The following is a 23,936-nucleotide window of genomic DNA, read 5'->3' as shown; positions in this document are numbered from 1 at the left end:
GCTTCAAACTTCAAGGAAGTAGCTTTACCCTTCCTTTTCCTCCAAAAATTCTTTTTTCCTCAAGGAGGTAGCTTCAAAGTGAAGAAAAGCCTTCACAAAAACGACGAGTTTTTGTGAAGAATCATCAACGGTGTTCTTACAAGGAACGACAAGTGAAGCGCTCAACTTCCCGCAAGGCGAGGTTCGCATGCAACGCAAATCGCGGAGCATACAAAACATAAAGACTTCAATTTCTCAAGGTACAAGTTGTTGTTTCTTTTTCTCTCTTTGTATTAGTGTGCGTTTACCATGGCCAGTGAGGATACACACACGTTTGATTTTGAGCACATAGATCAAAATCAGGGCCCCACGGGTGCTGCTGACACTAATATGCATGATGATGATGATCTAGGAGATCATGGGCTTGTAGATATGGCTTATTTCAAGACTTTGGAACATTGCCAAAGCGTACTTAAAAGAATCCTCTCTGCACTCAATGCAAATGTTACCAATCTTACAGAGTTACTTGTGAAATTTATGAATTCACAGACAACTCAAGGAGCCACAAGTGGCACGGTTCAAGGGAACCAAGCTCGCACGACTCAAGGAGTCCAAGAGACAAGTGCTACAGAAGATGCAGAAGGTAGCAATGCATTACTTAAGAATATCACCATTCCTGAGTTTCACAGGGAAGAGCGTGATTGCAACAAGGATGCGGTCAATACGTTCTTACACAAATGGAGTGATATTCATAGATTGAGACACACCCTGGATATAAAGACGGCTGTGGAAACAAGTCTATCTCTTAAAGGCAAGGCCTATAAGTGGTGGATGACATTTTCAATAGATGCTCGTCCTCCGTCTTGGGCTGCGTTTCAAGCTTTTTTCTCCAAAGAGGTTTTGGACTCCAATGAAGAAGATAAGAATTGGTTAGCATGTGATGCATGCCGCATGTCTGGCCTCTCTCTCACACAGTACCTTTCAAAGAGGTTTTTGAGTCCAAAGAGGTTTTGGACTCCAATGAAGAAGATAAGAATTGGTTAGCATGGGATGCATGCCGCATGTCTGGCCTCTCTCTCACACAGTACCTTTCAAAGTATTGGAAAATCATATTAAAACTAGAAGGTCTAGATGAATTCCAAACGATACGGGGTTTTAATAGGGGTCTTGACAAAGACTATCATCTTCATGTCAAGACTCAACATCCAAAAACTTTGGAAGAAGCCATTAGTCATGCACAAAGATATGATGATGACCAAGAGAGGAAAGGAAATGTTCCCTACTCTAAGAATACTTTTGCTAAGAGCAATGTGGCTAAGAGCCAATGGCGAGGTAGATCTCCCACACGTTCCAAGAGGAACAAGAGACAATCTACCTCGCCACTCCCACAAGAGGCTAAGAAGCCTAAGCAATCACAAGATACTCCACGTGAGTCTCTCAGCACTGCTAATTTTGAGTGTGCAAAGAAACACAATTTGTGTTTTAGATGTCTTTCGGACCAACATAACAAGAAAGATTGTCCTCTTTTGCAAGGCAAATAAAAGGCCATGCACACATTGCAATGCCTCACATTAGATTCATCTCCTAAATATTGTGCTGTAGAGGTTCTTCATATGGAAGAAAAGCACAAGTGTTGTGTGCCTTCTTCAATGTGGCAGCCCACCTTTGGCCCCCATGATTTGATTCGCATGCATGAAACTATTAACGGACAACTTGTTCGTATTTTAGTATTTTAGTGGATGATGGTGCAACTCATAACTTCTTGAACTATAAGCTAGTCAAGAAATTGAAGCTTACACAGACTCCCTGCTCTCACAAGTATGTGGTGGAGCAGATGTCTGGGAATGATCAAGAAGTATGGGACACGATAGTTCAAGGGATTGAGCTTATTGTTCAAGATCACACGATGACCCTTGACTTCCAAGTTATGAACATGGACCGTGCTGATGTAGTTTTAGGACAGGAGTGGCTGCATGGTTTAGGAAACACATTGCACACTAGTTATGAACACAACTCCTTATCCTTTATGGCCAATGGTAAACATGTGCTTTTGCTTGGTGAGAAAACTGTACCATCTGCACCTCTTATATGTACAGCCGAGCTTTCTATTTTGCAAAAATCAAATTTAATAGATGAAGTCTTTTTGTGTTACTGCTTGTCTCCAAGTCTTGTGAATTCTCAAGAGCAAAGTGCGGTGAAGTCTAGTAAGGGTATACAAAGTGTTAACACATCTAACGAGCAAAGTGCTCTCAATTTTAATTCTATAGGGCAACATGCAACTGTTGCAAAACAAGCATTACAGGAATTACAAGATTCTCTATTCCAGCATAACTCTAGTTTACTTTCTCCTTTTGCACGGCAAAATCTGACTCACTTACTCACGGAGTATAGTGATGTGTTCTCAACTGATTTACCGCCGGGTTTACCTCCTACACGTGATCTACAACATGGCATAGATGTCTTGCCAGGCACTAAACCGGTGAGTAAACCACCTTATAGTATGAGTGCTAAAGAAGCCAAGGAGGTTGAGAGTCAGTTGGCTGACTACCTCGCTCGTGGTTTCATTAGACCTGGCACTTCGCCTTGGGCATCACCAATTCTATTGGTAAAAAAGAAAGATGGTACTATGCGCATGTGCGTAGATTATCACGGATTAAATGCGATAACCATCAAGAACAAGTATCCTCTGTCTCGAGTGGATGAGTTGTTTGATCAACTCCATGGGGCAAGATACTATACAAAGATAGATCTTCGTTCAGGATACCACCAGGTACGTATCCTACTACAAGATATCTCCAAAACTGCCTTTAGAACACGGTTCGGGCATTTTGAATTTTTGGTTATGCCTTTTGGTCTAACCAATGCTCCAGCTACATTTATGAAACTCATGGATAGTGTCTTACGTCCCTATCTTGGAAAATTTGTTGTTGTTTTCCTTGATGATATTCTCATTTACACTAAGACTGAAGATGAACACATAGAAGTACACTTACGATTAGTGTTTAAACAGCTACAAGCTCACGCACTGTACGCTAAGCAAAGCAAGTGAGATTTCTTTAAAATAGAGATACATTACCTCGGTCATGTAATCTCTTATTATGGCATCAAGATGGACACTGACAAGGTCGCTGCCATTCTTCGATGGCCACATCCCAACACGGTTGAGGAGCTTCAAATATTTTTAGGCATGGCTGGATTTTATCGACAGTATATCCGTGACTATGCCAAAATCACTGTTCCTATGACGGATCAACTTAAAGAAAAAGGTAATATCTTTTCTTGTGAAGAAGCCCAAAAACACAGTTTTGAACAGTTCAAAGTAGCTATAGCCTCTGCTCCCATCCTAGCAATCGTCGACCCACTTAATCCATTTGTGGTAGAGACTGATGCTAGTGATAAAGCCATTGGTGCGGTACTTCTCCAAGAGGGAAGACCTATAGCCTTTGAAAGTAAAAAGCTAGATAGAGCTCAACAGAATTATTCTGTCTATGAGAGAGAGCTCTATGCCATAATTCACGCTTTACGAAAGTGGAGACACTATTTATATGGTGCCGAGTTTGAAGTAGTTTTTGACCATGTGAGTATCAAATGGTTTACTACTCAAACAGACTTGAAGGGCCGTAAAGCTAGATGGGCAGAAATCCTTCAAGATTATGATTGTAAGCTACGATATCGCAAGGGGGCGATATAATGTAGTAGCGGATGCACTAAGTCGGATGCCTCAGATTAATCCACTTGCTTTCACGAAACTAAAGAGTGTAATTTTGGAGTCATTACGTGGCAAGTGTGCACAAGATCACTCATATGCTAAAGTGTGGAGTGCAGTTTTATAAAGGGATCCCTCACACTCACATGTCTCTGAACAGCCAGGTCAACATGTCTCTGCACGCACAGATAGAAACTCCAACACACAGAGCTCCACCCCTACTCAGGAAGAGCTTAAGCAATTGAAGAATTTTTCCATTGATGATGGCTACTTACTCCACAAAGGTAGAGTAATTGTGCCAAAGGACTCAGACACTAGGCACCAACTCTTATTTGAGTGTCACGATAGTCCAAGTGCTGGTCATCCAGGTATCCGTAAGACGTATGCCTTAGTTCGACGACAATTTTATTGGCCGAGCTTACATCATGATGTTCAAGAGTACGTACTAAACTGCCAACAGTTCCAAGTTAATAAGGCAGAGCACCTCAAGGTAGGTGGCCTTTTACATCCTTTAGAGATTCCATAAGGTAAGTGGGAGAGAATCTCTATGGATTTTGTAGTAGGACTACCTACTACAAATCGTGGCCATGATGCCATTTGGGTTATTGTAGACCGTCTCACAAAGATGGGTCGATTCATTCCCACTAAGACTACGGTTAAAACACCGAAATCAGCACGGCTATTTGTGAGCATATATATAAACTCTATGGTCTTCCAGCTAGTATCATTAGTGACAGAGATCGAAAGTTTGATAATCACTTCTAAAGAGCCGTGTTCCAAAAGTTGGAAACTAAACTTAATCTAAGTACGACTGATTATCCAGAAACGGATGGTCAAATCGAAAGATTTAATCAAGTGCTAGAGGATATGCTACGAGCATACGTTAGCAAGAAGCAAATCAATTGGGAAGACTACTTACCTATATGGAATTTGCTTATAATAGTTCAAAGCATGTGACTACAGAGTTTAGTCGATTTATGTTTTTGTATGGATTTCAACCTAGATCACCTGTTACGGTGGGGTTGGCTAAGGAGAAGATACAACAAGCGAAGGATTTTCTCCAAGACCATTTTGACATGCTTCGAGTTGCTCAACAGAATGTTAAGCAAGCTCAAGATCGATATAAGAAGTACGCAGATGAGCATCGATGTCTTCCTACTTTCGAAGAAGGAGACAAGGTTTTCCTCAAAGTTTTGGATCATCCAGAAAGTCTGAAGACGAGAAAAGTTGCTAAACTTTCACCACTCTATTGTGGACCGTATACCATTCTCAAAAGTATAGGTCAAGTGGCCTATAAGTTAGCTCTTCCAGAGCACTCATGAGTTCATCCTATTTTCCATGTTAGCTGTTTACAAAAATATCTAGGACATAATGATAATGTCATTGACACAGGTGTGTTGGTTGACCTTATTGAACCGCCAAGCATTCCTCATGAGCCCGAAAAGATTTTGGATTCTCATGAGCTTCGCACCAGACATTATGTCAGACAACAGGTGTTGGTAAATGGCTAGATATACCTGAAGAAGGTTCTACATGGGAGAATGTCTCTGCACTTAAGAAACGTTTTCCTACGTTCGTTTTCAAGGACAAAAACGATTCTCCAAGGGAGGGGTAATGTAAGGGCATGGGTCCTATGGGCAAGGCCACCGGCACGGCCGGACAATGTGTACGCTAGGGGGAGGCACGGTTGGGTGGAGACTAGCACACGCATTACCACTGCTCTTTCAAATTCTTTCAATACTTTAATAATATTTCCCGTGCTAATAAGTACTCCAATAATGCACATATCCCAAAGGTACTTTTTCCCATTGGGTTTTTTTCCTTTGGTCATCCAGGTATTAGACCTTAATTTAGATCCTCATCATTCTACCTCCCTTGTGCATACTCTTAATATTAAATAAACAAAGCCTCACCATTATCTACTACAATGGATAAATGCGACATCATCTCTCATATCAGAAACATGTTTGGACCAATGAAAATGCTACAGTGGAATGAGCCTCGTCAACAATTCAATGACACATGAAACCATACAACCCATCAACAACCACTCAAAAACCTTCCATAGCCTCCATGGACACTTTTCAATAGTGCCTGAGGACGGGCACTACAATTGAAAGTGGAGAATGTTAACCGAGTCACCGTCAGTTAACGGAATCTGCTAAAGACCAAAGCTTTGGAAATGCATATCAAAGACAGATGCAAAAGAAGCAGCAAATATTGGAGTTACATAATTTTTATATTTTTCTAAAATGGAAATGTATTGAAAATTCTTGATTTATTCAAAGACATTGCAATATTTATAATGTGTTCTACGCTCAATGAGAGTTCCAAACTGTAAAGAATAGGTTAGTTAGTGTGCTTAGGTTGCAAATTGAGTAAGTTGTGGAGCCCTAATGGACTTGGACTCCCGGCCATTGTATATTTTTACCTTAGGTATATAAGGTAGTGTGTAAAAGAAATTAGGGTTCTTAGCTTCATTTTTTGAGACCACTCTTTGGTGAGAGCTCATGAGGTGTGTGACTATGGAGTCATTGAGATTCTCCTTGCTGATGTGACTTGTTTAACACTAATCAAGACTTAATTGCATGTGCTCATAATTATCATACTCAAAAAGTCGAGTTGAAAATGAGACAACTATCTTGATTGGTTCATTGAAGTTTTGTATGCTTGAAATGTGTTTCTAAATGGAAAAATGGCAAAGTTATAGAGGTTCCCTAGTTTTTCCTTTCCTTGTCAATGCGATATTGAGTGCTTATACTTCATCACATGATGGTACACGAATGGACATCTACTTGCTTCATTAAAAGAATTGGCTACACTCAACAAGAGAGAGGGTGTTTAAACTCAAAGCATTTACTTTTTCTAAGTCTACTTGGAGGCTTACTACCATGTACAATACCTCTATTGTAATGCACATATCATTTGAGCGTCGATCCAATTTGTGGATTTTAAGAAAACACATTATGATGCATAAGAAGAATTGATCTAGCCCCCTAAACAAGCTATGGAAAAAGCAATGGCTGGAGGAAAGGTGGAGCAAGTAATGGAGGACATATGGAAGCCAAAGGTTTCGCAACACATGAAGGTCTTTCTATGGAAGGTAATTTGGGGTGCTCCACCGGCGGGGGTGAAGATTCAAGAGAGAGGGATTGGGTCAGATCGATGCTCATGGACTACCCAACTATTAAAGGCCTCGAAGGGAAAATATGCAAGTGGGTCCAAAGAGCATGAAAAATTAGTTTCTTCAAGACTGACCTATTCCTTGGAGGCAAGAATTCAGGAAGTCTTGCCCTCCTCGTCAGCACTCAAATCGTCAGATACTTCTTCTTACATAATGTATGGCAGACAAGGAACCGCCGTGTGTTTGAAGGAGGTTATGAGGTGGCAAGCTTCGCAGAAATTACTCAAGAAATCAAAGTGCTAATATGGATGCTCAGGCACAAGCAACACTCGGAGGATTGGTCTAGGACTACTTGTGCCCTATTGTCAGCAGATGGAATGCCTAGGACAGGGGAGAATCTTGGCCATCGGTAAATAAAAGATCTCAAAAGGACAACTGTATGGACCCTGTGTATATCGAGGAGGAGGCGGCGGGTTGGTGGGGGTGGCTGGCCTGATAGCCGATGTAATTATAGTCCCTGGATGATGTCATGGCTCAACAAGAGCATGAAAAGACCTTGTTATTTTTTGGGCTGTTCAATATAATTCACTCACAATTGTGAGTTTTGCAAAAAGAAAAAAGAAAACACATTATGATATTCCATAGAGCACAACTGGCAAACTTCATGAAAAGCTACCGTATCTTGTAAGTGAGTAAAGATGGACTATTCTCCAACAACAAAATGTGTAGACCGTTTGTTTTGAGCATAACGTATTTTTGGTTGTGTTATGCTTATGAGATAGCCCTAACCCATCCAACCACTTTCAATAGTGAAAAGTGCTGCACCGTGTGCACATCCTTCCTTTACTCTCTAGGCCTTCAGTTGTGGTAGATATGGTCACTCATAAATATGTAAACAATTGCTAAAATCTAGTTTCTAATTGTCCTCTAGTTTAACATGACAGTTTTTTTTGCATGTTGGGCCAACACATAGACTGTTCGTGTGGCAACATTGTTGAGCCTTTATTTGACAGTCATAATACTAGTATTCATACATTGTCAAAGGAATCATGTGCTTACATGATGCTACGTTGGCATGAAATTTGATGCATGGATATGCATTCAAACAAATTTCACCTTGTGTTATCGAAGAGTTATGCTAAATTGGTATAGTTCCAATGTGTCTAATACATCAAGTTGCTCAGGTCCTTTTTTTTATACCAAATCTCACAATGTGTCTTTTTTTTTCCAAATCTCACAATGTGAGAGATTATATTAATTACATCACCACCATGCTCAATTTGAGCCATGGCCACATACATTCCAAATGAAATTGATGATCACAAGGAACCCCGACCTTGCAAACATCAAATTGTCATTTACCTGACGGTAAGTGTTAGCCAGTTCCACTCATTAGAGATCTTGCTTTTTCCAATCCCAACAATAGTTTCCCTACGATCTTGGATAATCTCAACGTAGCTGGCTACCGAGAGATCCTGGATGAACACTTAGCCATTCTTGGCCTTCCAAATTTCGTAAGAAGCAAAATCTAACTAGTTGAGTACATAGCAAAATCGGTTGGATTTTCATCCCTTTCCCTCCAAGAAGCAGATCATTCTTGGAAAACCCATTCTTCCAAATCCTTTGGATCCATTTTCACACCCTACTGCCAGGCCTCTAACCCTTGATCACTCCAATAATAAGTGGGGCAAGTCCTCCCTAGCAGATCTGTAGCCCTATCGGAGTTGATACCTCGAGCTAAGACCTTGTCACCTGTTGGCAAGGCCCCCCATAACACGTTCCATAGAAAGATCTTCACTGACAAGGATAATTGGGGGGTCCATATGTTCTTTATAGATGCCAGGCATAGAGCCTGGCATCTATAAAGATCTTCACTGACAAGGGTAGTTGGGGGGTCCATATGCTCTTTATAGATGCCAGGTATCGAGCCTCTGACCATTACTTACCCCACTATTTTTTCAAGGGGGTGAACCAGTCCGCCTTGTGTATAAGAACTAGGTATATGCCCTTGGTGTGTGGTTTGAGGAAGTGACTACTCTGAGGCCATCGCTTTGATGTAGGCCATTTTAAGCTCTCCAAGCTTGGAGAATGAATGGGAACTCGATTATCATACCCATTTTTCTAAATGTGACATAAGTATGATTGTAAAAAATGATATCCCTTGAGGAAAACTCTGAGGATACATAACCATCATATAACAACTTAGCAAGGTCGACGTGGATGGCTTCGAAGCTCGGGGCGGTCACTTTTTACAACATGTATTATATCACGTGAATTAATCAAAGATGATTAATAAGTCAAGTGTGTAATCTTCTACTTAACAAGAAGAAGTTTTAGTGCGAGGGAATACCATTTGGGAGCTATATGGGAAAGGAGCACAAAAGCTATTGAGAAAAGTAAATCCTCTCAAGACATAATATCTAGGAGTAGCCTATGTTTCATATTTGTAGCTACATGGAGAGATGTGAAGGTGAGGCTCATAGAGCTTTGAGAGCTTCAATAGGTGGTGGATATCATTGAGGAGACCTGTAACAAGCTTGAGGGAGAAAGGTAGGTTTCAAGCCTCTGGTTGTAAGATGTATTTGGGAGGGAAAAATGATTTGAAAGAAAGAAATGTAGGTTGCATGACTAGATGGAGAGAGGATAGAGATCGTAGAGTAGAGAGAGGGGGAAGGGAATGATTAACACATTTTTTGAGGGGCCATCTTTTAGGAGAGAGGGAGAGAAATTGGCAGTCTAGAGACAGAAATAACTAGCTTTAACTCCAAATTTTAAGAAAAAGGTTCAAATTTTGTAACTTATTAGAGATTTTTAGATTATAATATTAAATATTTATTCTCTTCCACCTCTAGACCTATAAGTTTGACCACTGACTTTTAGGCCCTTTTGCCACACCTACCATTTCAATCCACATGACACCCATACATTTTCTCAAATTAAAAGGTATTGCTAATGAAAAAAAAAAGGTCAAAAACTCCAAGATTGATAAAAACGCAAACAAACCTAGGTTTAGTTTAATCACACCCACAAATGGTGGGATTATACTAAACCTACATAGCAAAGTCCTACCGATATGATTTCACAACCTAACATAGCATAAGGAAACTCCACCTGCATAGTACAAGGAAATTCTAAAGATAAAGAGATGCTAAACTAAAGCTAAGGGAAAAGACATGCACTCGACCACTTCTTTTATATGGAGATGAAAAGTATTTTGACTTTCGAGTTTAATGGGCTTTTCATTTCCTATGATTTTTCATTTTCATGGAGCTTTTTGTTTTGTATACTTACCCTTCACTTATGAATTTGAAATGTTTTCAAAGGATTCTTAATTTTTTTGAGAATGGGAGCCCTATTTGCTCATTCCGCAATCCCATTTTTTATTACATGATAAAAAAAAAAGACCCTCCTAGACCCCATTCTCTTCCTAATGAAGAAGGGAATACCCCCGCCCCCCGCATTTTTTTGCATAGGAAAGAATGCCACACACCTTCTGATTTGTTTGTACAAGCACCATATTTGGCATACTATAGATCAAACATCCACCAAAATTGAACCAATTATGTAAAAACTTTCACCATGATGTTTCACATTTTGGATGCAAAGCATCACAACATCCACTCACTAGAGACCTAGAAATCCTTTGGCATTTGTCAATTTGATAGAGCTTGCATCCATATTATTTGTAAACACCCAATCTTGGTGATCTTGTAAATGTATACTCCACCAAGATCATATAGGTAGCTCATAAATTTTCAGCAATTATGGCATAAACATTTCATGGCTAGTAAACCCCTTGGAGCAACATGTGTAAAAGTAAATCATTATATATTATAGATGTCAAAATATAAATTATAAAATCATTATATATAATAAAAATTTATAGTATAAATCATTATACATTATAGATGTCAAAATATCCTCCTGTACCAAAGGCATTCTTAGTCTATAAGTGCACGAGCATTTTTTTTGCAGTAGCTCCTTTTTGTTCCTAGTGTACCATCAAGAAGTCCAAAACCCCCATAATAGATAAAATCATTGCTAATTTATCTTCACTCCCTCTAGTATTATAAGACTCACCATGCATCAGTAGCGTTGGACTCCATAGAGCTCATTACCTCATTTGGTATCTAAAAAAATTGTATGCATAAGTTCTTGAGTATGCTTGAAATCCCCTAGAACCTCATACAATATCTTCATAATCTCTTCACCAGCTTTATCTCCATGTTGATGTAAGTCACATCTTGAATTATATTATGGGATATATCTATCCCTTAAAGATCTTTAAATCCATCTAAAGCATCATCTAAAAAATCCATAAGCTCCATGTCATTCTCCTCAAAAGAAGAATCATGTAAACTACTTATGATGATTGAAGGAAGCCTCGCACATGTAGCAAGAATTATATGGGTTTTATTTTATGCATGTATATCAATCTTCTCACCTTTTGTCAAAGATCTTGAACCTTGGCACCCAAAAACTTAGCATGCATCTCAAAAATAGCATTGATATCCCTATCTATATCATCATCATGGGATGCCTACACAATTGAAGCACTTAGAGGTTGCACATCATGGTGTACCCCCTCTAAATAGGCACTTCCACCATCATAGTCATTCCAAAAAGTAAAGACATATACATATAGACCATAGATAGAAGCATCATCATAGAGCTCTCATTTAGACTTAGTATCCTTATTCTATTCAATCAAGATCTAAATTTGTAGACATCAACTTTGGAAATAATTTATGAATCGATAGTGGCATCCTCTATGGGTCTCAAATAAATTTGGCCTACCTCTAAATAGTTGATACATATGGTATCCAATTGCATATTAGTCACAAAATAGCAAGACTCCTTTGTTTCATGACATAGAGACCTTTGATAGCTTATTCAGCATTACCAATCTCTTAAAATATCTCATTGGATTTAATTTTGGCCTTGGATGGAAATTGAGCCTGTATAATATCTTCCAAAGAGTTAATCACTAGAATATATTGTGACTACATCCAATTTTTCATAGATAATCTAGCTATTTCTTTATCATTAGACTGCAATAAGTTGTCATATTCAATAAGAGATACATTGATAACTCCATTATGCTTGCAAAATAACTCTTCACAAACACTTTCATAACATGGAATCTACATCAATTAATTTCTCCCTACGTCTTCTAGAGCATCTACATTGCTAGGTCAATATAATGCATACTTACTTGTAGATATACTTCTTCAAAATCCTCATTTAATAGACTCCATATGGGTTGCCAATCTCTTCACTTTTCCCACACAAATTTAAAATCAATCTTTGCTCAAATTTTGAAATCATCTATCATTTAGTATGAGTATGTTTGAAGCATGTTAGGCAGTGAATGCGAGGAAGGAGAAGACACAAAGAAAATGTGGTGGAATGCAAGATGAGAAGAAGTCTCATCTATTCCTTATTGCTATTTTAAACCAATAAGTGAATTATGTTACTGATGGATTAGTGGGTGTTTTGCCTAGTTGGAATGAAACCCCAAAAATATCCCACTTGAAGGGCAATGGAGACCAAGTGGAGAATGTATGTACAAACTTGTAGAGTTGTGAATCATGCATGTGGCTTCGCCCGACACAAATCATCTCAATGCAATGTGTAGAACACTTTGAGGCTAAGATTTTTTGTAAAGAGTTTTCATGTACATGGACTTTGACAAGCTTGATATATTTGCTAGCCAATATATCTTGTATCACACGTTACATGACCCCTATGTGTTTGACTTTGAGTGAAACATGGGATTATTAGCTAATGCTGTAGCACTTTGACCATCACAATGTAGCATTGGATTCTAATGAATGCCAGTATCTCCCACTAGAAGACCTAATCATATAGCTTCCATGCAAGCACTAGAAACTGCAAAACATACTCTACCTCTATGGTGGAAGATGAAGTGCAATCATGGAGACATGACCTCCATGAAATGGTTGCTCTAGTAGACAAGAATACATAGCCATATGTGGATTTTTGATTATCCACACAACCCACATAATTTGCATTTGTGTAACCCATTATGGACGTAAGCACTTGCTTGTTGTACCCTTAAGGTATCTCAAAATGTAATTCACTGATTCCTAGTGCTTTTTGTCCAAATTTTCCCTAAGTAAGTTAGGCACTCCCATTGCAAACACAATGAAAACTTACAAACTTCAAAATAAAGAGGTACATTATATTCTTAAAAAACTTCATAGATAAGGGGGTTTTACAACTTTTCTTGAACGCACATGATATGGTAGTTCTACACATAAGGAACCCCCTGAGTCCATGTACTTGTTGAACTTTTGGTATCACTACCTTGAACCTTGATTAAGGCCATACAATACCTTTTGTAGTCTACTTACAAGTTGTGCCCTACCAGGTTTGGCAGGTTTAACTTCAAAACCCTCTGGTTTCTTCATGTAAATATTCTCTTCCAAATACCCATGAAGAAATTCCATCTTCAAGTTTATTTGAACAAGCTCCATGTTCTTAGCGGCTACTATTTTAAGCACAAAATGTAAAGTAGTAATATTGACTACTAGAGAGAAAATTTCATTGAAATCCATGCCTTTCTTCTGCTTAAAAACTTTAACAACCAATCTTGCCTTATACTTAGGCTCCGGATTGTCTTCCATGTATTTATCTATATACACCCATGTGCAAGGCAAGGAGGGTTTGATCTTTGGCAATTTTGTCATTTTCCATAATTGAATTGAATTCTAAACGCATACCTTATTCCCACGTCACATTATCTTAGTGGTAGGTTGTCTCTTTGTACTTATTAACTAATAGATATTCTAACCCTAATTAAAAATTCCTAGGTTCAGAAGAGACTCTTGTCAATATCCTCGTTTCTTGATTGTTAGAATCTACTCTCTCTAGAGAAATACTGGTGGTAGAAACATAACCAGTAGACTGAGTTATTGGTTTAATCTTAGTTGAGGCTATTTCTTTGAATCAAATTTTTTTATATTCCACTTCTTTGCTAGGTTTAATCTTGTGCATCTTTAATTCATTGAAGATACCATGCGCGCTCCAAATTTCTCATCAAGATTATAGATGCTAGAGATTGTATCCCATTTATTCAATGACACCATAACCAATGAAGATGCATTTGTATGATTTGGGGTCTATCTTTTTGCATAAATCTTTAGGCACATGTGAAAATGCCTGAGACTCAAATTCAAAAGGTCTGTCATAGTTTAGCGTCTTGCTAGTCCACATCTCTTCTAGAATATTATAATTCAATGGAATACTAGGATATCTGTTGATAATATAAAACATTGTAAGAAAAGCCTCTCCCCAAAACTCTATGGGTAAGCTTTCCATAGATAGCATTGATGTGATGCTCTCCTATATGGTAATATGTTTAGGCTCTGTAACACCTTTTTAGGAAGTGTGTATGGTGCAGTGTACTACCATTTAATGCCTCATTTTCTAAGACATACTTGAACTCTATGAAGATATACTCTCCACATTGTCAATGCCTTCAGCTTCTTGCCCGATTGGTTCTCAACCTACGCAAGGAATTTTTAGAAATTATCATAAAATTCATCTTTACTCTTCAATAGACAGACCCACACCATTTGAATAGAGTCATCTATGAACTTTAGGAAATGTAGTGCCCCTCCCCCCAAGAGACTTATGCAGTGACATAGGCCCAAATAAGATACATAGATCACTATGTACCAAGTGTAGATGGTTTAAGACAAACTCTTTATTCAATTTTAAAGAAGTAAGACTAGTTTGCTTGCCATATGAACAATGCTCACACAAACTACAATCAAAATAATTTAACACAATCAAGTAGCCCAAACGTTGAAGTTGTTTCATTTCTTTGTGACTCATATGACCAATCTGGCTATGCCACGCCTCAACATAAGGCGGATTCACAAAATAGATGGAATTATCTTTAATAAAAGAGACATACAAAGAATAAAATGAGGGAGATTTTTGGCTTTTCAAGCTATCGAAGCTCCCTTTGCAAATCAACCAAGGTCCATTCCCAAAGAAAATAGTGTATCCCAATTCATCAAATTGATCGGCCACCAACACCAAACTTTTAGTCAACTTTGGCACATGACCGACACCTCAAAGCATGAATTTATTAGTGATATTCACACATAGTTTCACATCTTGAGTGCCACAAATTTGTTTAGAATGACCACAACTATGACTATGAGCTCTTAGCTTATGGAAACCACCACTAGACATATGCACATCTCCATGCCCGCTAGAATCAAGGGATTGACACAATATCTCTTTGGTGCAAAGCATTAACAAATCACTAAATGCAAGTTTCTTTCTAGGTGTGGAGCTACTTATGGTTGTGTTAAATGTATCCCCATGCCAAATGGCAAAGAGAATATCAAGAAGATGGATTTCATTGCATCATCAAATTTGATCCCCTTCAAAGTAAGCTTGCAATGTAAACAATTTACTAAACTCATTTATACATGAATTGATACCGTTACCCTCTTTCATGTTTGAATGTATAAGTTTCTTTAGAAGAAACACTTTGATTGAAGAAATTTTAACACCCCACGCTAAGAATAAACAGTTGCATAAATCTTTTGCATTGGTCGTATCCATAATAGTGAATAAAACGGATTCACCAAGGTGCAAGCAAATAGTTGCTCTAGCATGAGCATCAAGATCCTCCCAATGATTATCAATGCATGCATTCTCTTTGTGCTCTTTCAACGGTGATGCAAGACCTTTATTGATCAACCTGTCTAACATGTGTTGTTTCCAAATTGTGAACTTTATTCCATCAAAATTTTTGATGTAATACTCATATTTCGTAAAAGAACTAGCCATAGTTTCCAAGGTCATATACAAGAAAATCAGATTTCTCATTTATGGCAAGATTTCTACAAACTTTCATTAGAATCTCCTTTTCACAAAGAACAAAATGTCAACAAAAAAGTCTGGAATATATCAAGAAAAATAATATAAACTATGCATAAATAGAAAATCTTATTAGCAAGTGTATACCCCTTTATACATAGCCAATGGTGAGGATGTCAAAATAGGGAACTCTAGTAACCTACATTACTAGAGGTATTTCAATAGTTGAGAATACTCTAGCTCAATAAACCCTCACACACTACCCTCTAAAAGGATAAATAGACACAAGATACTAGCCACAATCACAAAAAGAAATCTTCCAATCTCAGTCTTAGAAACTATCAAGAAACTAACAAAAAATTTCTCCACCTGATATAGTAGGTAGTGCCCACAACTCAACATACATGAATAAAGAATCAACCATTAACAAGTGCTAAAAATTGATGCAAGAAGTAGACCAAAACCCTACAGGTCAATCTACTCTCAAAAGGGCTCAATGGAACTCTATGTGCTCAAAACAATGCATTTGTCAATGCATAACATACCACAATGAAATTGGCTATCAAAACACTATACTTGTATCTAGCAAACCTATAATACATGTGCCGAATGTGGTTGCCAATCTTGAGGAAATCAAAACATATGATCTCTCTGTGAGAACCCACAATTGTATACATGAGTGCCAATAAATTTATATGAAAAAATAAATTATCTCAACATGCATACAAAGCACAATCACATGTATATGAAAAAATAGATGTCCTTTACAAGTAAACTTCATGTGTAAAGTTTTTTCCAAAATGGAGACCTTGGTTAGAACTCCAACACTAAGACCACCTATGATGTCGATGCAAAAAACTCTACCTTTAAGAAATGTGCTCAGAAAAATAGTCTCTCTAAATACTCTATGAAAGCAAAAAATACAATCCCACTGCAAGACTACAATGTGGTAGCCCTCAAGCACACCTTGGAACTCTCTATTCAATGTAGGAGAGCATGTTTGTATTCCAAAACAGAAAGTAGGGATGTTGATACAAAAAATACCCGTACTTGTGGTGCTGATGTTGTATAATGATGTTCAAAGGTAGATAGTCAATGGCAAGGAAATGATGGATGCCTAATATCTTCATGATGGAAGGAAGTTGATTCTCATAAAAATAAATTGATGTCATAAGTAAAGAAATATCAAGAGGAAAATTCGATGCCAAAAATGCCAATTGAAAACTATTGTTTGCTGTGGTGCTCAAATGTAGAGTTTGAGGGCAAAAAAAATTTCAAAAGGGGGGTAAAACCTCAAGACACTTATTGGGAATACTCTCTGCACATTTAGGAAGATGTAGCAACAATCAAAACAAAAAATTGGCCTACAATTATGTGCGTATGATGTGGATAAGGATTTCAACTCTCTCTCTTTCACACACACCTACTTTGAGCTCTCCATGTGCCCTTTGATTTGATCTCTAGTACCACATGTGAGTGCATGCAGAGCATGCATGTAGTAAGTGTGGGAAGGAGAAGACACATACAATGTGTGGTGGAGTGAAAAACAAGAAGCAGAATCATCAAATATTTAATATTATATCAAACTAATAAGTGAATTATGTTAGTGATGTATTAGTGGGTGTCTGACCTAGTTACCCTGAAACCCCAACATTTATTATTTACTTGGACTTTATCTCTGAATTGTAACATACAAGATAGCCATTGGAATGTTGAAACATCAAGCATGTTCCTCTTAGCACGTACATGTATTTGCTCTCACTTTGTCATTCTGACCTTGTCTTCAATCAAATAGTTTTGTATTGATTGAACAACTTTTGACAAATCAAGTATCATTGGAACCTCTTTTTAAGTACATGTAATGGATTTTTTTAACAATCCTTGAATAATTTGTATTACCTTTTCTTGAGTAACCATTTTCACACTCTCATCCCTAATTTATCACTTGTTAGTGGTGATTGTAACAAACAAGATAGCCTTTGGAATAAAAAACCATCGAGCATATTCCTCTCAGCATGTATTGCATCTAATGTTACTTCCTATACTTCATGTATTTGGTCTCACTTTTTCATTTTGACCTTGTCTTCAATCAAATCCTTTGTATTGATTGAATTTTTTTTCAAAAATTAGGTATCACTGGAACTTCTTTTTACGTACTACATGTAATGGTTATTGTTAACATTCCCTAAATAAGTTGTATCATGTTTGCTTGAGTAATAATTTTCAAACTCTCATCTCTAATTTATCACTTGTTGATGGTGCAAATGCTTCTAATGCAATATTGCTACAAACTGCTACATAATTTTTGTAAACCATTTTCCTATTGAAATGAGCTAGATGTGTTTAGATAGATATTCTAGGTTGGTACTTTGAGTTAGATTGAGAGAATTTAGATAGCACTTTAGAGTACTAGAAGAGAAAATTGGAAAATGAAATTACAAGACACTATGATTGGATCTAGAACTGGAATTATATTGAGAATAGTCAGTGGTGGTGAGTATTAAGTATGCCAGTAAATGGCTTCGGATTTAGAGAGAGAGAGAGAGAGAGAGAGAGAGAGAGAGAGAGAGAGAGAGAGAGCATAGCAATACAAGATGTCATTACAAGATGATTGAGAGAATTCCTAAAAAATGAATAGTGGGTCCTATTTATAAGCTCTTATATTGGTGTCTGATTGATTGTGCACTGTCAGTTACTGTGATAACTTGTTGGTTATTGCTTCTGGAACCTTTTGATATCCACCAATCCTACTAGGGGTGGTTCCCACCTTCTACATTCCTCCTCTCCTTTTTTGAATTTTGGTATATAACAAAATTTTCAGATAACGATAGATTGTTTCCCAATTTCCCAATAAGGGTTCCCAGTTTCTTTTTGTATCTCTTGTACTTGAGCCTCAAGACCTCCAATGTCAGCCTAGGACTCCAAACTTTCTTGCTAAAACCATCAGATCTATTTCATCCTACAAAAGGCTAGTAGTAGAATACCAATTAACTCACCCAACAACAAACCCTCTTCTTGTCAGATTCCTTCTTCCTCTTGGGTGTCCTAGTTGAAGCAATACATTGCAAGATGCCCAAAATTAGAAATACCAACAGAAGAAAGGTTAGTGTCATTGTTTCTGGGATGCCTTCGTGGTAGTGGTTCCATCATTTTCCTTCTGAATCAGTCCGATCTGTGCCTTGTTCTCCTACAGGTCCTTCATGGCAGTCTTCATTTCCACTTCATAGGGCGTCCAAGGATTCCAGATCTTTGTATCAACATCATACTGATAGCAGTTTTTTGGCTCTCCGTAATTGCCATAGTGAGTTAACCCACCATACCAAAATCATCCAAACACTGTGGCTATCCCTACCATTTCACTGTATATAGGTGTGTGTGAGTTAGGGGACTTTTCCCATATCTTCTTAAAAACCCTCAGCTAGCTATTCACTGGGCTAGTTGAGCCAAAAAAATAAAAAAATATAAAAAATATAAGTATATTATGGCCCATTTTTGTGTAAATATTTCATTGTATATAGGGCCTAAATAAAAGGATTTTTCATAATTATTTTGGTATTTATTTAAATATTTCTACCTATGGTGTGTTATTTATGCTATGTACATTGACTCACAATTACCATATTTTTTCTTACCATTTTGCATACTCTTTATTCCATATAAAAAATAATTTCATGCAAGCTTCTCTTATTTTTGGTGTAACTCCATCCCAACAAAAATCCAAAAAAACTAGTTTTATTTATGTGTATATTTTTTCACTATTGTGATTTTTCCTTCCTACATCTATTCTCTTTTACTCTCATAAATTAGAACACCAAAAATATTCATCTTTTTATGTTAGAATTATAATGAGAGAGATTTATTTTGACCCCTTTATATTTTTTCCACCTATATTATTTATATTTGACATGTACATATTTTTAGACCCCTCAATATTTGATTTTCTTAATTGTACTATTCACTTATATCATGATCTCAACAATATCTTCAATTATAGACCTACCAAATAAGGTCAAGGGTATGTGGAATGCATGCATGCACCATGGGGAGCTCACTCTTGGAGGTATTCAAAAGAATCATCCAAAGAAGGACCTCACAAGGACCTTGTGCAGTGGAAAAAACAGTCGGTTTTGCTGAATTTTTGAAGATCACATGCTCCCCGAATTTGAAAAGGTGATACAAACAAAAGTTGTATCTCGTGAGCTGGACTTTTACCTCAAATTTTTTCATATTTTTTTGAGCTACGAACTGTGAGCTAGGATTTTATTTGCCGACCCCAGTTTGCCCATGCTATGCTGCCACACTCCCTCTTCCACTTTATCATTTTCCTCTTTCACACACACCTCTCCACTCATCATGCCCACCTCTCTCACCACTCCTCTCTGCACCCTACTCACCTTCTTCTAAACCTTGAAGAATAATAGAAACCATGGTGAACTCATGTTTCCTACACACACTTCCATTCCAAAATTGACCACCTAGTCTCATTTTTCCTGATCCATATTACCCATATCTATCAAAAAACCATAAAATTCAGCCTCTTCTCTTGAAATATAGCATCATGGTGATTGATTAGTCATATTCAATTACCTTGGATCCCAAAGGAAGGTCAAGAGTGAAAGAAACGTACCGTCAAAGCTAGTGGACCATCAACAAGCGTCAAAATTGACCCTAATCAAGACACTTGGAGCATCAACATTGTAAGAAATCCATGTTTTCTTACCTATTAAGAGTTTTTTCTTCCTTTTTTGTATCCTACTTGGATACTCCCATTGTAAATATCCAATTCCATTTGTAAATCAATAAAATAACTAACTCTACTAATTTACTAACACTAACCTACTATGAAAAGTCCAATCACCTCCACTTCTCTCTTGTCTCTCTTCTTCATCTATCCACACCAACTTCTTGATAATTCCAAGCAAAATAAATTAGATAAGTGCTGAAAATCTAACCCAACCATGGTTAGAGGAGTAACCCTAGCCTTCAAAATTGCTATAAAAGGAGGGTGTAGCTAGCACAAAGGGAGATCCATAAGCAAGAGCACTATGCTATAGCTTGAGAAGCCAAGCTCAACCTCTCTAGAAGGAGTTCTTGAGTGGAAGCTCATTGTCGTATGCTTGTGCATGTGTTGTAATAGGGGTGATTAGCACGGGAACTCTATGCCATTGTAAGAGAGAGAGCGATCATTCAATTGAGAGTGGAAAATCTATCATTCCTCCTACTAGTGTAAGCTCAACATTTGCTGAATCAAGGAGGGTGGATTTGGACTAAGCTTGGATACTTTGTCTCTCTTCCAACGTGAAGTAATGGACAACAATGATGTGTAAGTGTCTTGGTGATATTTTTAGTTCTTGATAGCTTGTGTCTGGGTATTGTCATCAATTTATCCATAAATCCCACATATTGTAAGAGGGCGACAGGGTGGAGAGGAATCCCTGGCCTTAAGACAGTGATTGGGGTGGCTTTTCTTGTGATGTGTCGCGGTGAAATTTATTCAAGCTATGTTGGACAAATACTAATCTCACTTTGATCGGTCATGACAGATTTGTAAGAAGGTATTAATGCAACAAGCACCCCCTCCCTCTTCTCTCTCTTTCTTACATATATAATTGTGTTTGCTTGATCATTGCCGATACATTTCAAAGCAGCCCGAGCACTCTCTCTCTCTCTCTCTCTCTCTCTCTCTCTCTCTCTCTCTCTCTCTCTCTCTCTCTCTCTCTCTCTCTCTCTCTCTACGCGTCCTAGTTCGCATCCAAAACTAGGTGGTGCCCCAAATTTGTGTAGGGTTAGGTTGCGGGTTTGTGTGTGTGTTTGTTGTTTTTTCCAACCCCAACCCAAGGGTGCTTAGAGGCCACTCTTCTTGTTGCCCGCCCCGGACCGCCTCAATACATAGTGCGATTGCCTTTTGTTACTTGAGTTCTCACTAGTTTGTGACAATAGGAAGCAGTGTGCATTCATCCTTAAGGTCGGCATCATACATAGTGTGATTGCCTTTCGTTATTTGAGCTCTATCTAGTTTGTGACAATAATGTGCATCCATCCTTGAGGTAATGGCTGATTGCATTTAATGTGAGCTTTGAAGAGGATCTCAACCATTTCTTTGAATTGGGGTTTAGATATTTCCTTGGTAGCGAATTCCTTCTCTAGAGTCTTATAGAGTTCAAATGTCAATTGCAACAACTAGTTTGTGATCTTAGTGAGCATTTTGATTTCATCTTTCCACTAGCCCATTAAGAGTTGAAACTTGAAAAGGTCACCCAGTAGTTTATTGACCAAAATCTTTTGAAGCGTGTCTTGCAGCACTTGATTCCATGCTAGCGATTCCATAATCGCCTCTCTGTACTAGGTTTTGAGCCCATCTACTATCTGAATGTATTTTTGTTGATCTATTTTCTCAATTTGAGGCAGAAAGAGAGCTACAAAGAAGCAACGTAGTTCAATTTTTTAGCAGGGATGGCATATAAAATTGTTGGAGAATCAGGAACAATTTTTAGAAAATTAAAATTTATTTGATTCTCCTACTGCATCATTTTCTTAGTAACCCGTACTAAGTGGTAAAAAGTCTTCAGGTTTGTTTCCTATTCCCGTAGAGTCTTTCTAGTTTTGGGTCCTCTACTACTAGCTGTATTGTTTTCTAATCAGGCTTTGACCCTCAAATTTAGAACACCCCTTGCACTTTGCATCTGAATGAGCATCTCTTTCATTTGTTGTCGAGTTTCTAACATGCATTTGTAGATTGGCTTATTTCCCAACAACATTTCCACTTGAAGCCCTCTTAAGATTTGATGTGGTCAAGTCTTTAGCAGCTAGGTAACCACTTTGTCATCATTGGTGAGGTTCCATTCTGGAATTGTTTCCAGTACTTGGACGCATACATGACGTGTAGGTAACTGAAAAACTACTTGGTTGTGATAACGGCTAAATTCCAATCTGCAGCCATCCGTCTTGCTCCAACGCCATAAAGCACTAGAATCTGTCCAAATCCGAGTAGACTGAGTCATCCTCTAGAAATTGCTAGATCTAAATATTCTTATCTTTTCATAGTCTTTTGCTTAATGCCAGTAGTTTGGTAGAATGATTATGGTTTGATTCATAGTGAGTGTCTAACAAGATAGCTTTCCCTTTATTCTGAACGTGGTATGCCTAGAATCCATGTCCTCCAGCTTGTTTAGAGTGGGGTGTGGTCTTCAACTGGCTTTTTTGAAGCCTGATCTGGAGGTTTTCTACCAATTTGTTGAACCACCCATGGCTGAACCAATGTTGTGACCACCAGGTTCATCCTCATCATTGGCATCATATCATCAATTTTCTTCTGAGTTTGTTGGTCCTCATCCTGGTTTTTATCATCATCATCATCTTCCTCTTCATAGTCCTCGTCTTGATTTTTTTGATTGATTAGATATTCCATGAGGGAGTTATTGGCTAATCTTGTAGTGTACAGACCTGTTGCTTTCTCTTGGAGCTTGAACTGAACTATATCAATAAAATTTTGTAGGTCAGTCACATTGAAAGTCAAATCTCCATTCTTGTCTGCAATCTGCACCAGACAATGATAAATGTACTTTTGGGAAATTGCCTCTTTCATCAATTGATGTGTCTTGTATAGGTCCCTATACTCTACTCTTTTAGCATGACGAAGTGTTTGAAAGTGATCAGAATTTTGTTGGGCTTCCTCTTTTGATTCCATCGTTATTCTATTTTCTTGAGTAAGCTTGAGTATCTTCTTTCCAAGTCCTTCCATCTCTCTTCTTTTTTGACGTTACCTTATATACAAAGCCATGTTTCTAGACGACTAGCCAGCATTCTGCTACTGTAGCTTGTTCAACTCAGCTTGGGTGTGATGAAGTTCATCCTAAAGTATTGATTTACCAGTAGTGGAAGTAGATGATTGAGCTCCCATCATCTGACCAATGGAATTCACACTGGCATTACATCCAAATTGGATGGCCGCCGCACACACTTGAGTGACGACCTTTGGGTCATCTGGTCTATCTCATAGATGGTTATTGGAAAATAATATGGTAAAGCATCCTGAATAGGTTTCCTCATGACCAACTTTCCCTTTAAGGGGTGCTATATGTAGCCTCTGTAGGCACTCCAACTTTACCATTGGTAAATTGCTAATTTTTTATGCCAAGCCGCTTCCAAATGTCTGGTTTACTTCTTTAGTTCTGCCGGTTTCTTGTTTATCTCTTTTGATGATTATATGTCTAGCAAGTTTCTCTGGTTTAGTGATGGGTTGTACTATAGTGATGCCAATGC

The sequence above is a fragment of the Adiantum capillus-veneris genome, chromosome 12 (genome assembly GCF_014529385.1).
Source record: "Adiantum capillus-veneris isolate H3 chromosome 12, ASM1452938v2, whole genome shotgun sequence".
In the NCBI taxonomy this organism is placed as follows: domain Eukaryota; kingdom Viridiplantae; phylum Streptophyta; class Polypodiopsida; order Polypodiales; family Pteridaceae; genus Adiantum; species Adiantum capillus-veneris.
Note: the sequence above shows the minus strand (reverse complement) of the source record.